Source organism: Podarcis gaigeae (genome assembly GCF_964106915.1).
Source record: "Podarcis gaigeae genome assembly, chromosome: 16".
NCBI classification, from domain to species: Eukaryota; Metazoa; Chordata; class Lepidosauria; order Squamata; family Lacertidae; genus Podarcis; species Podarcis gaigeae.
Genome location: NC_139693.1, coordinates 21,541,750 through 21,554,888, shown reverse-complemented (window position 1 = coordinate 21,554,888; position 13,139 = coordinate 21,541,750). Strand labels below are relative to the sequence as shown.

The 13,139-nt window shown below is 46.5% G+C and overlaps 1 long non-coding RNA gene across 1 annotated transcript; it reads left to right on the top strand.

Annotated features, from left to right (window-relative positions):
- The first annotated feature begins 1,148 nt into the window (after nucleotides 1-1,148).
- LOC310834355 lies at nucleotides 1,149-4,418 on the top strand. The gene is made up of 2 exons (XR_014559219.1): nucleotides 1,149-1,275; nucleotides 4,168-4,418. It is a non-coding gene; the product is annotated as an uncharacterized lncRNA (long non-coding RNA).
- The last annotated feature ends 8,721 nt before the right edge of the window (nucleotides 4,419-13,139 follow it).

The following is a 13,139-nucleotide window of genomic DNA, read 5'->3' as shown; positions in this document are numbered from 1 at the left end:
GGATGGCGCCAGGACGTCACCCAGCATGGCTTTTTATTTTTAATGTTTCATTCCTACACTATTGTTGAGGCTCATTCAACCATCACACACAGATCATTGAACCCAAACAGCTATTTTAACTCCCAGCAAACCGGCATCAGATAACCCCATATAGAGTTACAGGAACACGGGAGGCGGCCTTATCTCGAGTCAGCTCAGCATCGCCTACACTGACTGGCAGCGGCTCGCCGGGGTTTCAGGCCTTTTTCAAAACCACCCTGGAGACGCTGGTGATTGAACCTGGGCATGCTCAAACCACTGAGCTTTAAGGCCTTCCGCTTCCCCATCTGAAAACAAAAAACAAAAACAAAAACAAATTCAGCAGCATTTTCCTACAACCATCACGAAAAGCAAGATGGAGTCAGGGGTACCAAGTTGAATAAAATAATTTGGGGGGGGGGGAGGTAAGCCCCGCCCCACATAATCAATCATATGATGTGGCACACGCACACTATTTGAATAACAATGCCCATCGACTGGGGGCGGGGGGGGGGAGCGCGGCGGCAGACAGAGCGCTCCAATATTTTATGGGGCGGGGCCGAAGGACCTCGGGTCCCTAAGAGTTGGCTTCTATGGATGCAGTAGATTTAAACAAACACCACCCCCTCCAAAAATCCCGAACGGAAGGGGGTCAATCGTACGTCATTGGGCCAAGGGTGTCATAGACCTGTGGGGCCACCACCACCGGAGCCAACCTCTACGAGTCAATATAAAATATAAGAGGGGGCTGCCCTCCCCAAGTTGATGGGCATTCCCATTCAAATGGTGTGTGCGCATTGCGTTATGTGATCGATTGTGCAGGGCGGGGCTTACCTGGGCCCCCACAATATTTTGTTCAAATTGGCACCTGTGGCCACCACAGAAAAGGCTCTGCTGCGGGCACGCCAACCCAGGCAAGCTGTCACTGGAATGAAGGAAGGTGAGCAGTTTTTCCCCATTCGTTCCGATGGGCCGTGGACAAGAACAAATTTATCTGTCCATCTATCTATAACACACAAACTCGCGCGCGCGCGCACACACACACACACACACACACACACGAGCTGATTCTGGCGAGCTAGGCGAATGGCCCATGGAACATTCTGAGTTGTCTGGGCTGGGTGTGAGTGGAGAAAACGGGAGCTGGGAGCGGTGGAGGAAAAGAGAAATCTCCTTCTCGTTCTCCCTGCCAGGCTCCAGCTAATGACTGCGTGTTGTTCCTGCGCGGCGGTGCCCTCGTTTGCCTTTGTTTAGAAGGTGAGAAAAAGGGAAATCCGTGATCGACGACTCACCGGCTCTCCAGCAGTAGGGGAGGGGGAGGGGGAGGGGGAGGGGGAGGGAAAGGCGGAGAGGGTTGGCCGAGCTAAGCAGCTGCCCCTCCAAGGGGAATCCGCAACAAGGGTGGCAGAGGTGGGGAAGCGGAGGAGGGGGCCTTCTGGAGTCCTCTCCCTTCTCCCCCGGAGCTGGAACTGCACCCCAAAGGGCCGTCTCAATGTTAACAGGCTGAGAGTGGGTGACTGGGAGGTGGCAGGAGGCGGGGGGGGGGACGTCCTATGTTGCTGTTTCGTGTGGCTTGCGGGGATTGTTGCATGGGTGGGGGTGCGCGTTGTCGAGCAGTTCACGTGGACGAGGCGATGCCCACTCCTACAGTACTCCCCCTCCCCACAATACCACTCCGCTCGCGAGAGAGCCCAGCGGGGAAGAAACGAAATCAGGACTGAAGCATAACGCTGGGGAATTTTGGTGTGTGTGTGTGTGTCACGGGTCTCCTAAAAAGCACCCGAGGGATTTGGAGGGCTTGTGGCGGGGGCAGGATGCTGGGCGAGGTGGAAGTTCTCGCGCAGAAGAGTCCCATCGAAATAAAAAGAAACGGCTCTGGGTGGGTGGGTTTGCGCAAGAGAAGCTCCGGCCGGATTGTTGGGTTTTAATGTAAGCTTCTTTCTTTCTCCAAAGTGACAGAGCACGTGCCTTGCCAAGGCAAGGCGGTCCTAGCTTCTATTCCTGCCATCTCCATTCAGGAAGAGATCCTGTGTTCAAGGGCTGCCAGTCAGAGTAGACAATAGCAGACATCGGTGGACCAGTAATGAGACGAGTTTCTTTCCCTCCTCCCTTCTGCCTATTATAAGCGGGAAACCAAACCAGATTTTTTTGCCTCTCTTGGAACGAAGCTGCTTGGAGGAGTGGGGTGGTGGTGACGGTGGTGAAGGAAAGGGTTATTATGGGTAGCAATCTTTTGCGTTAGATTCAATGAGGCCGGTTCTTTGGGAGGCCGATTGCGCTCGGAGTACGGGCTTTGCACATAAGTAAATCCCATGGCGTTCAATGGGGCTTACTCTCTTGTAAGCGGGCAAAGGATTGCAGCCTTTCATTGCTCTGGACATAGAGCTCTGCCGGGGAGCCGGCGAAGGAGCTGTCTCTCCTACTCCCCCAGCCGCTGTTAAATCGCACAGCCCGAGCAACGCGCTCTTTCTCCCGGCTTAGTTTGAACCCCTCGCATTTTCACATTAAATATCCGAATGACGCTTCACGTCACATCCTCACATATTTGTCTTCGGGATTCATTCTCCTGTTTCCTCCATTTTCCCCATTGTTGAAAATAGGGGAAGAATTCTACCATGGAAAGTGAAATAACCAAAATCCTTCCAACGAATTTTGAACCTGTAGAAATCTGGCAAATTTTGCTGACACCCCAAAATAATCTTTTTGAAAACCTTCATATTGTAGTTTATTTCCTCCTTTAAAAAAAAAAACCAAAACCCAACAACAACCCCAAACAAACAAAAAACCCAGAACAACCAGGCGGTGAATACCTAGGGATTTAAAAATCTGCTGTATCCCAGAAGAAAAGTGTTTAGTATTAGTATTTCAAGTACAGAAAATCCCATCCATTTAAAGAGAGTTTGTATTCCCTTGGACCATGCCATTATTAGTATAAATAACAATATTTTAATATTCATTATTGTGTTCAGAAACATGGGTTTCCTACTTTAAAATATTTACTTTAATATTTAATATTTAAGCTTGCCAGGGAATGAGCCCCTAACCAAAGCAGACTCATGAAGAAACGCGCTCACACACGCCCCATTGGTCTGTAATTTAAATCTTTTGTTTGTCGTGAAGCCCTAATCTGAAATAGATCTAATAATTATTATTCCTTTCCATCACAGCTGAACACTGCCGGAGCGCTGCTGGTATATAAATACCTGAGTTTCCTCGCCTGGCTGACAATAATACCCTGCGCCTTAAAAGAAATAAATAACATACCGCCCGCTTTCTCACTGCCCCAAAGAGGAGGGAGGGAGGGACATATCCCACCCCTTCCTGATAGCTTTTTGCGGAGGGGTGGGGGTGGGAATGGACACAGATCCATCATACTTCCTTGCCTTTATTGCCGGCGCGCTCACGCAGAGCGCTCGGGAGCTGACCAGGGTGCTGAAGTCGCTCTATTGACCGTAATGAGGATTCCATAAGCTCATCCCTTTCTTCCCTTTTGGGGTCTGTGCGTGCGTGTGTTTAATCTCTATTTTAGCCTCATTATTTCAGTTAGGCGACAATGAAGCCACAGAGTGCTCCGTGACGTCCCTAACTTTTATTGCCTCATGACTTAGCTCATTCCCCCACCCCCTGCATAATGTTTATGGTAGGCAGCGTGTCGTTCATTAGCTGAACCACGCTAATACCCTTAACGGAAAAGGGGAGGTAATCAAAAACAAACGCCGGGAGGTTGTATAACTACAACCCGGAAACATAACGGACCGCTTGTCCTAGAGGGAGTTTTCAGAGGGCTGGAAAATTAGGGTTCTGGAATACAAATGTGCAAACTTTGGGTCTCGAGGAGCCCAGAGGATGACAATCTTACTTCTGCTACTACTAAAAACAGGAAGGTTAACTCTTACGTGTTGCTGATATCTTCGGGGGGCAGCGGAAGCACTGAGGTGTAGGGAGGAATTCAACATCTCCCCGGCTGAATTTCCAGGGCCCAGCTAGACGTTACACTGCAGACGCCAGGACTTTTTTTCCCCCCGAAGAGGGAAGGCGATTGTTGAAGGATGGAGTTTTAGCTAAGGAGCAACTCCATGGAGGGGAAAGGCTACGTGACCCTTTCCTCCTGGTCATTCCTTCCCTCCCACTCTGCGCTGGCACCCGCAGGTGAAACAAGTGCTGGCGGAGGAAGGGTCGTGCGCCTGGAGCAGAAAACGACCGGAGGGGAAAGGGCTAAATGTTCCCCGATGCCATGCTTCCTTGGAAGGAAGGGAAGAAGGAAATGTCAGGAGACCTTAACACGCGTCTGCTTGTAGCTTTTCATCACAAGTGACACGAAGAACATCCAAGATGCTAAGCCCTAGAAGAGACGGAGTTTAGGGCAAGGAGGAAATAAATACTTCTTTCTTTTGCAGGAATTTGTGAGATACGTGTGTATATAATGCAGAAAGTTCCAGGTTCAGTCCCTGGTGTCTCCAGGTGGGCTGGGAGAGATTCTTGCCTGCAACGCTGGAGGGTCTCTGCTAGTCAGTGTAGACAATATTGAGCTACATGGACCAATACTATGACTCAGTATAAGGCAGTTCCTGGTTTTCTAGGTTCCTTAACTATAAGGTCCGCGAAAGAGGGACCGACCACCAATAACGCTCTCTGCTTTCTCCAGATTTCTTGCAGCGTGACCCACCCCGCTTCACGTTCCTGGCAAGATAGGCTAGACTGAGTTGCTCTGCCCGTTCCCATCAGAGCAAACAGTAAGCGGTGTTGGTGAAACCTCAGTTAAGTTCGGGAGCATTGCTGCTGGCTGTGATCCTGTGCACGCTTATCTGAGGGTAAGACCTCTGAGCACAGTAGGACGTACTTCACAAAAAACATGCAGAAAAGATTGGTTTGCAGGTATAATAACATCTGATCATTCATAAAGGACATGGGCAATCCATGGCTAAGTTCTGCCATACAAACCCCATTGAAATGAAAGGAGCAGGAACATGTGTTTCCTACTACATCGTGGTTCGAATTCATTTATTACTTAAGCTATAATCCTGTGTACAGCTTCCTGAGATTGTCTTATTGAATCCAGTAGGGTTGACTTCTGAAAAAAACAACAACCGTACAGGCTCGAGCTGTTAATCAGCTGGTAAATGTGTATTTCTTTGGATCTGAGTAAAAACAATACTTCTGAAGCACACCCCTCCATTATATTCTGTGTTCTCAGTTTGCATTTTTTCATTGTGAACCACCCTGTGATCTTTGGATGAAGGGTGGTATACAAATTTAATAAATGATAACAACAACAACAACAATAATTTGTTTTTAGATGATGAGGCATTCTATGTCAGAGATAGGGGTTTTTTGGAGGATAAGTTGGAGAAAATGGAATCTCCTCACTTAGCTGGGCACTTCCTCTTCGCTCTTTGCTCCTTTGCCTCTCTACACTCTTACTCTTCATCTCGTTACCAAGCTGGAAACGTGAAGAAGAATCTGCTATGTCTGAGCTCCAATGGTCAGACCCCATCTTAAGCTAGTCTTAAGCATGTCTTTGTAACTGAATTACCATCTTAAACCTGACTGAACAAAGCTGCTGTATCTGTTACTGTTCAAGTATTCAGAGTGAGTAAATGTTATTTTTACCTTTTACAAGATTGTTTGTGTGATTATTAAGGGGGAAAAAGGGGGAAATACCAGGAGAATCTGGTCTGCCTTAAAGCATCCTGGATTACTTAAATGAAAAGGCTAGAACTAGCCTATCTAAGCTTCTCTTTTAAGCTCACAAATGTGAGGAAGAGTCAGGGCTGGATTTAGGTTTTATGAGGCCCTAAGCTACTGAAGGGATGCGGGTTTCACTGTGGGTTAAACCACAGAGCCTAGGACTTGCTGATCGGAAGGTCGGCGGTTCAATTCCCCGCTTTGGGGTGAGCCCCTGTTGCTTGGTCCCTGCTTCTGCTAACCTAGCAGTTCGAAAGCACGTCAACGTACAAGTAGATAAATAGGTACCACTCCACTGGGAAGGTAAACGGCGTTTCCATGCGTTGCTCTGGTTCGCCAGAAGCGGCTTAGTCATGCTGGCCACATGGCTCGGAAGCTGTATGCCGGCTCCCTCAGCCAATAAAGCGAGATGAGCGCCGCAACCCCAGAGTCGGCCACGACTGGACCTAATGGTCAGGGGTCCCTTAAGTTACTGAAGGTAATGTTTTACATGTTGCCATGCAACCAGTCCATGCAGAATGTAGGCACCCTATATATAGAAATGAGCAAACCAGTGATATTTTAGGGAGCAGGCTAGCAGGCGGGGCCCATTACTTACATCATAGGAGCCTACACAACACAAAACACTGTTGCTGTATGTGTCAGTATATGGAAACATCACTGCTGCAGACAGCCAGATTGTTGACATCACATGATGCGCGTATCTGTGGGAAAGAAGAATTTCCCAGGACGTTCACAGGCTGGATAAGTCTTTGTGAAGAGTGTAACTTGAAACCTTCCGACTGCACATGCTCAGGAAGTTTGTCAGACCTGCTGGAAGAACTGAACTGAAAGGACGTGTTTTTCTCAAGTGCTGTAATGTCAGAAATAAACATCATGTAAATAGATTTCTGACTATTTTTCTTTCCCCTGCGGAAGCAGGAGGGAGGGGTTGTGCATTTTACCCACGCTTGGGAAAATGTCGCCTATCAAAATCTCCCTGGTCTGTCTGGATATCAGCCACAGGAGGTTACTGGTATGCAAGCTCCGAGGACAGTGAGAGGGGCCAGCCTCTGTGGAGGGGGCAATGCAAACCAACAGTATGTAGGTTTTATTTTATTGGTTTTTTTCTTATATTCTGGAAATGTACATCCAGGCTTTTTTTCCCTTTAATTTGGGGCCCCCAAGAAAATGGGGCCCTAAACGCTAGCTTGTTTAGCTTATACGTAAATCCAGCACTGGGAAGGGTAATATCCAATAAATGTATTCTCTCCTAGCATCTATTCACATACAAACTTCCAACCTTCGGCTTCAACTGGATGCTTGCAAGCTCTAGTGCTATGAGACACACAGAGAAAAAAAAACTTTCCTTTATCCACTTCCTTCATGCCATGCATCCTTTTATAAACTTCTGTTCTGTGGCATCTTCTAAAAAGTCCCAAATGCTGCAACCTTTCTTCATAGTGGAGCTGCTTCACCTGCTTGGTCATTTGAGTCACCCTTTTCTGAACCTGTCTGAGCAGCTCATGGTGAACTGTCTGGTAGCCACAGAGAGCAGTTCCCAAAAGCTGAAATGTAAGACTTGAGCATTTCCGACGTTGGGTTGCAAGTTGCAAGTGGTATTCGTCACCTTTCAAGAATCAAAAGCAATTATTTGGGGTTTATTTATATATATATTATTTTTTAAAAAAGATTTTTATTAAAGTTTCAACAGATTTATAATAACAAACAAAACAAAATAACACAACAACAAACAATAAACAATAAAAAACACCTAAACCGAACAAAAATATATACGTTCAGATCTTAATTTCATATAGCTTACTTTCCTGACTTCCTCACATCTCCCTTTCCTGTATTCAAATTTCCAATTTAGTCTCAGCAAATTCTTCCTCTATTTTGACTAATTTTAATATTTCATAATTTCTTTTAAATTAACCATTCCCACTGCTATCCACTTCTCTTCTAATCCCCCATCATTTGATTAATTTAACTATGTTTCTTTACTTGTTGTTCATAAAACATCTTTGCACAATTTGGGGTTTATTTATAAAGCCTGCCACCCACTTAGACTGGTTTTGCTACCCACTTGTGACTGACTCCAAGCAAGGCCAAGAGGAATCAAGGTTGCCAGTTACTCTGCGTGGGCATCTCCTCCTGGACTATTCTTCAGTCAGGAAGAGAACTTTTAACATGCAGAGGATGAGTCAAAGGAAGAAGTCCTACAAACACCATGCTTGCAGGTATAGTGATCAGTCACTGTAAGATCAGGATGCTGGATTAGATGGTCCATTGGCCCCATCCAGTTCTCAGTTACTGGTCCAAGGTCACCCAATGAGCTTCATGGGCTGAGTGAGGATTTCAACTCAGAACTTCCCAGTTCTACCCTGACACTCTTAATACACTTCCCCAACCAAGTGCCCTCTATCCTTGACTAGGGTCCCCATCGGGATGCGGGTGGTGCTGTGGGTTAAACCACAGAGCCCAGGACTTGCCGATCAGAAGGTCGGCGGTTCGAATCCCCGTGATGGGGTGAGCTACCGTTGCTCAGTCCCTGCTCCTGCCCACCTAGCAGTTCGAAAGCATGTCAAAGTGCAAGTAGATAAATAGGTACCGTTCTGGCAGGAAGATAAATGGTGTTTCCGTGTGCTGCTCTGGTTCGCCAGAAGTGGTTTAGTCATGCTGGCCACATGACCCGGAAGCTGTACGCCGGCTCCCTCGGCCAATAAAGTGAGATGAGCGCCGCAACCCCAGAGTTGGTCACGACTGGACCAAATGGCCAGGAGTCCCTTTACCTTTAGGGTCCCCATCAGCCTCAGATGGCATGATTGTGCTAGCTGGGGCTGATGAAAGTTGTAGAAAAAAACATTTGGAAAGTACCCAATTTGGAAGCAGGGAGGAGGAGGAGGGTGCTCTAACCACTATACGACGCTGCCTCTAATTTCAGGTCAATCCCAGGATTTTAATTTTTAATGTTAAGAAGGAGGTTCCACCACTCCTTGTACTTTTAGAACTATAAGGGAAGGCATTCCTGCAGGATCCTGCCTTGTTGAAGAACATAAGAAGAGCAGTGCAGGATTAGACCAAAGACTCATCTAGCCCAGAATTCTGATTTCACAGTGGCTAACTAGATGCTTTAAGGCCGCAAGTTTTTTATTTAGTTGGTTTATATCCTGCCCTTCTTCTTCCAATCCCAGCCAATGATGGCAAATACAGTTAGGCTGTGTACACAATGCCCATTTAATGCACACTTAAAGCAGATATCGTCCTCCGAAGAATATTGGGAATTGTAGGGAATTGTACCCCTAGGAGGGGTAAACTACAATTCCCAGGATAATTGGGGGGTGGGGAATCATGTACTTTCAATGTGCTTTCAATGTATTGCATGTACACAGCCCAATATCTATTTATCTATCTGCCTGCCTGCCTGCCTATCATCTATCTATCTATCTATCTATCTATCTATCTATCTATCTATCTATCATCTATCTACTATCTATCATCTCTCTCTCTCTCTCTCTCTCTATCTATCTATCTATCTATCTATCATCTATCTATCTATCATCTATCTCTATCATCTACCTACCTACCTACCTACCTACCTACCTACCTACCTACCTATGCCACTTAAATGCAAGATTAGATTGCATTTTATTAATACTCAATTCAGTGAATTCACTTTAAACACATTAGGCTGTCTGCATTTATGTTCTTGTGGCTCTGCAATGATTCATTGCCACCTTAAGCCTCCCCCACAGCAAAAGTGCCAAATCATTTCCACCAGCCCAATGGAATCCAGGGATAACTTTTTATTCAGCTGCTTTGCTGACCGCATGTCAGAATGATCTCTGAACCTCTTATAATCTCAGTCAAAGAGAAGAGGGAATGAAAGAACATTATACAGCAGCAGAGTCTAGACATTTCATATGTGGGAAGTCTGAGTGCAGTTCAGAGCCTCAGAAACAGGAGAGGAGTCCAGCCGATTTTCCTGAAGGTTTACACATGGGGAGCTACGGCAGCTTCAGGAGTTCTTCTCATGCTAAATGCTTCAGACAATGTCCCAAGTGCTTAATGCTTTTAAAGAGAGAATACCAGGTGTTAAGGAATGTATGCTAATCTTCCTTGACGTTTTAGTCCCAGATAAATTGGGGAACAACTTTCAGTTACTTACTGGTGAAGAAAATGCACTCTTGACATACTTAGAGGATTCTTCTCCTCTGATTATTACTTCCAGTCTTCTAGGACAGGGTTTTGGCATGGAAAAAGGAAACTCTCCAGACAAGAGGCCATTACTCTGAGGACTCTCAAATCCTGAATTCCAGTGTGGCCCTGAACCTAACACACCTCATAGGGCAGTTGTGAGGATAAAATGGAAGCTCCCCTGAGTTCCTTGGAGGAAGAATTGCATTTTGAAATAAAGTAGTAATTCAAAGATATTACAAAAAGGTCTGAAGGTACACACACACACACGCTGGGACGCCAGTGGTGCTGTGGTCTAAACCGCTGAGCCTAGGGCTTGCTGATCGGAAGGTCCGCGGTTCTAATCCCCACAATGGGGTGAGCTCCTGTTGCTCGGTTCCAGCTCCTGCCAACATAGCAGTTCGAAGGCACATCAAAGTTCAAGTAGATAAATAGGTACCACTCCGGTGGGAAAGTAAATGGCATTTTCGTGCACTGCTCTGGTTTTGCTAGAAGCGGCTTAGTCATGCTGGCCACTGGAAAAACTGTCTGCGGACAAATGTCTGCTCCCTCAGCCTGTAAAGCAAGATGAGTTGTTGAAGACTGGACTTAACTGTCAGGGGTCCTTTCCCTTTTTACACACACACAGACACACACACGCTTGCCATTGGTTCCTTTCTTTTGAGCATAAGCTTGGATAGTGCAGTTGGTTAAAGCATAGTGCTGATAACACCAAGGTTGCAGGTTCAATCCCCGTATGGCACAGCTGCATATTTCTGAAGTTGGACGAGATGGTCCCCAGGGTCCCTTCCAAATCTACAAGTCTATGATTCTGTGAGGACATGGTTTGAGGGCAAACTATGCAGCATGTTTGTCTTGATTTCTTCTCCAAGAAATCCAGGGTTTGTAGTTTGGCAGTGGCACTAAGATTTCTGTTTAGAAATCCTTAGACTCATAGAACCACTACAGTCCCCAAGGTTTGTTTGGGGAGAGAGAATAATTGTTAAACCAATGAAAGTATATGATGTATATGCTCACTTTAATGCTATGATAATTGTGCCAGATTACCTACTTATTGAGCTTCCAGCCTTGTTCGCTTGCAGGGAGATTAGATGATGAGTGGCTATTTTATGACCATTCATTCTGATTCTTTGGCAGGGAGATTAGATGACGTTGTGTCAAAGCAAGCATCATTCCACATTTTCTGTTGCATTCCCCCCTTCACTCTTCTTATCATGCAAAGCCTGATCTTTTGAGGAAGCAGAAGATAAGAATGGAAGAAGAGACTGCTGGATCAGGCCAATGGCTAGTGCCAACCAGATGTCCCAATGGGAAACCCATAAGCAGGATCTGAGCACAGGGCCACTCTCCCTTCCTGTAGTCTTCAGGAAGCATTACTGCCTCCAACCATGGAAGCTGAGCAGAGCCATAATGGCTTGTAGCCACATCCTCTGTGAATTTCTCCAGTCCTCTTTTGAAGCCATCCAAGATGGTGGCTGTCACTGCTTTCTAGGGGTGCCAACTTGAATAAAATATTGGGGTGGCCCAGGTAAGCCCCACCCCACAAAATCAATCACATGACGTGGCACACACACATCATTTGAATGGCAATGCCCATCAACATTTAGGGGGGAGACCTCAGCCCCTAGGAGTTGGAGCCCATGCTGCCTGTAATGGTTATAGTGGTTGCTCGTGCATAAGTTGCCGCCACTCCTGGCTAGGTTGCCTGGTTAAACCTTTTCTGTCTGGACAGCCCTTCACTTCGTGGCTGTTCAGTCGCTAGCATAATCCGTCAGTGGGTGTTTCTTGAACCTCTTCCAGCAAAGAAGTTCTTTGATGCCAAGTCTCCGCCTACTCTCCCTGCACGGAAGTCTTCTGCGCAGGGTGGGTGTGGGCAGCGGAGGACCCATGCTCTCCCCGCTGGTCTCCGCTGAGGAGTCCTGGAGCCCCCTCGCCGATTCCCCCATCTGCTCCCCTTTATCCCTGGTGTTACGCTGATTTCCTTCCCCAGCCGATGAGCTGCCTCTCTCCCTGCTGGGCCCTTCTCCAGCATCGCTTTGGAGCCTTGCCTCCACCTCTAGCTCCGATGGCAGTTCCCTGACACTGCCTCCTGAGGAAGAGAGTTCCATAGTTTATGTGCTAGATGAGTAAGTCCTTTCTTCTAGCTGTTTTGAATACTCCAACATTAAGCTTTATTGGATGTCCATGAGAAAAAACTTTCCCCTATAGCTATCTTCCCAGTTAAGGATCTGACCAAATGTGACTACCCATCTACAGAGTGGAGTGCAGTGGAGACAGACACCTAGCATCCCTATGGAATTCCAAGTTCGCTGAGCGACCCTGGGTGAGTCATTCTCTCCCTCCTTAAACCTATCTTGAAGGCTTGTTTTGAGGATAAAATGAGGACGTGGTGGGGAGAGAAGGTTGTGCGCCACTCTTTGTGTTCAGGATGAGATAGAAACATAGGCTGCACTCCTATGCGCAAGCACATCAGTGGGACTTACTCCTGGGTAAACAGGTACAGGAGGGCATCAGTAATAAATCACAGCAATCTGTAAGCCTCGTGGAGAATCTTGCAGCCCCACTACCCTCCCCACCGACACCCAGGTCCCAAATCTGAAGTCATACCCCTGCTAATTCCTGCCATTGAATTCTAACTGATTTTGATGGAACCCAAAGGCAACTTCCCTTTCTTGGAATATTTAGGATTTTCCATTTGATGGTGGAATGTCAATAAAAGCATACCCTCCAACATTTCTCTATTGAAAATAGGGACATCCCCTTTCCATAGTGATAATTTTACTATTTATACCCCACACATCTTACTGGGTTGCTCCAGCCACTCTGGGCACCTTCCAACATATATAAAAACATAATAAAACATTAAACATTTAAAAAACCCTTCTCTGTACTGGATTGCTTTCAGATGGCTTAGGGTTGGATAATGCCATATACTCCAAGATTTCTCCAATGAAAATAGGGACAACCTAAAAGTCAAAGTGACAGCTCCTACTTTGCCAGAGGGTCTTTGGGAGAAAGAGAGAAAGTGAGAGAAAAGGTGAATGTTTCAACCAAAGGCCTTCCCAGAGAGTTGTGAGGGAAGAGTAAAAACACAGGTCCATTAAATTGTAGTTAGCCTCACTTTTCTGTGTGTGTGTGGTTAGGAATATGAACTTGATGAGTTAATTAAGCCAGAGCCTGTAAAAACCAGTTTATTTGCATAGCAAACTCCTGGGCCAGCGTGTAGCCGGAGCAAAACGTGTACAGGCAGACAATTC